The following is a 4,873-nucleotide window of genomic DNA, read 5'->3' as shown; positions in this document are numbered from 1 at the left end:
ACCATACTGTGTTGTGATACTTTGTTAATTTTGAAATATTACTAAGTTATGTGGGTTATATTTTACGTCAGTCACTAACTTAAGTTTAGGTAAATTCACCATCAAGAATAAGTTAACTTAATTTAGGCTAGCCTAGGCCTAACTTATTCTACCTCAACCAGGTTACAATTACCGGTATTATAAAAGAAATAGCCTAGGTAGCCTATTTGAAATCCATTTTCATTTTAAACTGAATTGGGGTACACTTCCGTATCCGTTGTCAAAAACAACTGAATAAATATATAACAATCAAAATTTTCATTCGGTTGTTTTTGACAACAGATACGAAAGTCTACCCCTGTATTGTCTCTTAGTCTTTTGTATTTTAGTTGTTGTCTGCTTCCTTTACCAACCAAAGATTAGGCCTAACTAATCTTGATACATATTTAGGCCAGAGAAAGGTATGCATGAATTTAACTAAAAGTAGTTTTCTCTCCATTGTTTCAGTTGATAACTCTGCAGCTTTGGTGGAAGTTATTATTTGGTAGCAGTGAATAATTTACCTACCAATTCTCCCGAGTGACAAAGTGGCTGTCTAGCAGCCTGTAGGCTGGGAAGGAGGAACCAATACATTTTTCTTTTGCAATCTGCATCTGAAGCCAGCTATCTTGCGTAAGTTTTTTTTTGTTTATTTACAATCAGACATTAATAATAGGTAGACTTACATATATTTCAATTAGGTTTTCTCAAAGTTAAAATAAGTTACCTGTAGTAGGTATTACAAAGTTTCAATCTTACGTGTTTTTATTTCAATTTTTCTGTTTGATTCGCCATAAAATTTCTTGCTGTGACCTTTTATTATGTGATGTTGGGGATTTTTAAGTATTTCTTTTTTGCCATAACGGGTACAGTTCCGCAGAGAACCTGCGATATATTATCGGATGAATAACATTATATATCAATGGAATTATCCGATTCAATACATCGTTCCCTATGTTTTTTCACTATGTAAACATCAAATTGAGTTATGATTTGCAGATTTGGTGATCTGGTTTTGCAATATTAATATCGAATCGGATATATATACTGTCCGATAATATATCGCAGGTTCTCTTAGGAACTGTAGGTAAGTTAGGCCCTACCGCCAAAACACAAGCTAATTCATGATAGGTACCTATTGGGTATTAACGTAGCCTAAGGTTCATCACACAGTTAAGAGAGTTTCTCTTTTTTGTGACCCACTTATATAGGAAGTCTTTGATTTACACTATATAAATATTCCGGCAGTGCTAACTTATGTAGGCCTACAGTAAAAGAAAACTGTATTAGTTGAATTTTTTTAAACGCACACATAGGCCTATACACACACCAAACTACATCCGACCGTTGCACTCATTTCAGTCAGTGCTCACCCCAATTTTTTGTCCGTTTAAGTGACTGAGGATTACTTTTACCACTACCTAGGTCAAAACTTTCAATTTTCAGACTTAGATTTAGCTTTAACAAGGCTACTCAAAAGAAGCAAAGACCATCAAAATATAAAATTGATTTCACTAACAATTTAATATGTGTACCTAGTTGTAGGCTATCCTGGGTGTTGATCAGGAAAATGAAAATATACAAATTCTAGTGCTAATACAAATCTCTTATTATACAGAGGCAGTACCGGTACGCAAGAACACTAGGATCGTGGTGTAATGGAAATATATGTTGTTGCTACTATAATCAAGAATTGGCTTCGCCCAGCAAAGTTTAGGATTGATGCAAGGTAAATTTATTGTGTTATTTATAATTTAGGTTAAAGAAAAGATTGCTTATCTAATTACCTAATATAGAACTTAAATTTTATCATAACTAACAGAGTAGGTCTACATCTAACTACTGTGATGTTTTCTTTTCCAATTGTGAATTTTCAGTGACAGGCTATGCAAATGAGCAAAACTTAATTTGCGGTTTTATCCATCTCTTTTTTCTTTATTGTCAAGAACTCAATGCCTTATCAACAAATTTAATTATAAAGTATAGTTATAGTAAAAAAATAGGTCTTAAAAGTGTCTAACCAAGGGGTCTCCAACCTACAGCCTGCGGGCTACATCCGGCCCTCGTGCAGTTTTATTCCAGCGAGCAGAAAGCCAGCATACGTTTTTGAAAATTATTATTTTTTATAGCAAACACCAATGATATTCTCCCACGATTGCGTAAACACGTGTGGTCAGGTGGTCTCAGCTATACCGTGATCTCGCCAAGACTCATGAGCATATTATACTGCAGTCTCGACGGTGCCGTGATTGTCTTTTGCAATCCCAGCAACACCCGTCATTGTTGACCGTGATTTCCTTGAGGTGTAAAAAGAGAACGTTGTCAATGAATGCAGGCTCAGCCATGAAATATTTATTTACCTCGCGGCTCATACCATAATTAAGAGCAATTAACTGTCTTTTCCCCATTCAACAAAATTTTTGTACAATTTTCTGTCTCCAAGTTGGCAGGCTAACATATTTTAATAGGAACATAGTAAATGTCTCTCACTTGCTAATTTTTTATCAATAGGCCTAGGGGAATATTAACAGTAGTCAAGTAGCGGCAGATTAATTTAAATATATATATTTTAAATTGATCCTAATTGGCAGAACTACAAATTAAAATCTTAAACTAGCTGACATTTTAAGTGTCAAATTATATAGCCTATTCTCACTAAAAAATCATTGCACTTTTTGTCAAAGATTTAGCTTAGAATGCGATTACTTCTTAACTGCACATCTTTCGTTAGAATTAGAGGCATTTATAATTTTATTTTATGAACAGAACTATATTTTAGATTATTAAAAAATGGAAACTGATGTAGTTTTCTTGTTTATGGATAGATTTTGATAAAATTTGGCAAACTGTTTTACTTTATCCTATAGGCCTATTATTGACGTATGCTCAAAAAAACTTTTTACCTTCTCCATAGCAGCAAACCTAAGCTCTTGTTAAATCTAATCTTCATTCGATTTTTATCTTGTATATTTTTTATATTATCAGCAAGTTAGGTTAGCTTATGACAGTTTAATTATAGAATGCTCTTATTTTGTCCGTAGTAAACCTTAATTCGATTTTTTCACTATCAGCAAGTTTGGTTAATTAGGTTAGGTTATGACAGTTTAATTTTATAATAGAATGCTCTCATTTCGTCCGTATCACAAAAAGCCTTTACCTTGTGACAAACGACAACTACAATCGCATCGATAGTAGGTGATGTTGTGATTCGATAGAGTAACGAACAATTAACGTTAGTCGCTAAATCGGTGGAGTTTTTAGACAAAAAAGTGCTCACCGATGAAAAAAAGGTTGGAGACCCCTAACATATTATATTTTATCTATAGCTGTCTTAGAAAATAACTCTGTTGAACCTATTTTACAGGAACAATAGAAAAATCAAGAAGGCCATTTGGGAGATGAAGAAGACCAGAATTATTTTTTTTTGTAAATTATACATATCTTTTTTATATTTGTGTTTAAATAATTTTGAATTAAACTTATTTTATCATACAAACAACGTTTTTTCTTTAAAATGTTTTCCTTGAATGCAATTTTGTTTTAAACAAATATGTTTTGTGATATTTTTATTAATGTTTTGTCAAATAAGAAATATATATATTTATTTACATTTTTGGGTAACCCAAGAACTTTAACAAACTAGGCCCTACCTATAACTCCAGAATAATAAGTCAAATCAAGGTAAGAACAGTATAGAGGTCTGAACTTCTATTATTTTAATCGCCATGAAATTTGAAATGTGAAAAAATGCAACCTAATTCTTCTAAACATATTTTACCAATAAATTTATGAGACATTTATTTGATATTCAATTTAATATTTATTTAATGTCAAATTAAGTGAGGAACCTAAATTGACCATTTATTTGATATCAAATGAATGTTCGCGAATATCAATTTAATATTCGAATGTCAAAAATGTTATATCAATATTTATCACCATCATATTTAAAATGTGAATGTAAATTCAATCATATTCTCTTTATCATATTTTACCAATAAATGTATGAATGTCAAATTTGATAGCTATTTTATATTCAATTTGAATATTCATTTGATGTAAAATTGAGTGACGTTTGAACCTAAATTGAACGTTTATTTGATATCAAATGAATGTTCGTGAATATCAATTTGATATTCAAATGTCAAAAATTGGATAGCTATTTGATATCAAATAAATATTCGGTGCTATGTGGGTGCATTTGTGTTGCTGGCCAAGTGTCTTTGACTTCGGTCTGAGCAGGACAGGTTTAATACACAGCATATATTATAGCCTTGTTAAGGTATTTATAGGTTGTTTAAAGGTCTACATTAAGTAGGCAAGCCTTACTAGCTTTCTAACCATTTTTTTACCTAGCACCTACCTTCAAATCACCATCATACAGCTTAACATTTCTTTCTATACACATATCCCTCTCTCCAGCAGCTAATCTTGAGTCACAATATTCAAACCTATCCATGTTTGACTAGAAATACGGAATACCTAGTTAAAATTACGAACTAACCTAAAATGACAGTGTTACTTGTTATTTTACACAAACCATGAACTTAAGCCTCAGAAAACTGATTACATTTGTGCTGGTTCTTCAATAATAATTGGTTAGGTTTACTTAATTTCCTTCATCTCGAAAACTAAAAATCTATAGATTTTCTGAATTTCATCGTACACCAAGGTTCGTTTGTAAAGAGAGTAACGGTAAACAACAAAACAACGTTACAACAAAACTAACTAAACTACACTAACGAAACGAACTAGAGATGGGCGTTATTTAACATAACAGGATGAATAACAGTGTTGCGGCTGCGGCAACGTTATTGCGGCAACACGTTGCCGAGAGCCGAGAACTCCCTCCCTG

At 32.3% G+C, this 4,873-nt stretch overlaps 1 long non-coding RNA gene across 1 annotated transcript; it reads left to right on the top strand.

Moving 5' to 3' along the window:
* The first annotated feature begins 605 nt into the window (after positions 1-605).
* Positions 606-3,438, top strand: LOC128993659 (uncharacterized). The gene is made up of 3 exons (XR_008490791.1): positions 606-651; positions 1,637-1,747; positions 3,383-3,438. It is a non-coding gene; the product is annotated as an uncharacterized LOC128993659 (long non-coding RNA).
* Positions 3,439-4,873: the final 1,435 nt, after the last annotated feature.

Source organism: Macrosteles quadrilineatus, unplaced genomic scaffold (assembly GCF_028750875.1).
Source record: "Macrosteles quadrilineatus isolate MER2022 unplaced genomic scaffold, UCM_ALF_1.0 Scaffold_4__1_contigs__length_99947679, whole genome shotgun sequence".
Lineage (NCBI taxonomy): Eukaryota > Metazoa > Arthropoda > Insecta > Hemiptera > Cicadellidae > Macrosteles > Macrosteles quadrilineatus.
Note: the sequence above shows the minus strand (reverse complement) of the source record. Positions and strands in the feature narration are given on the sequence as shown.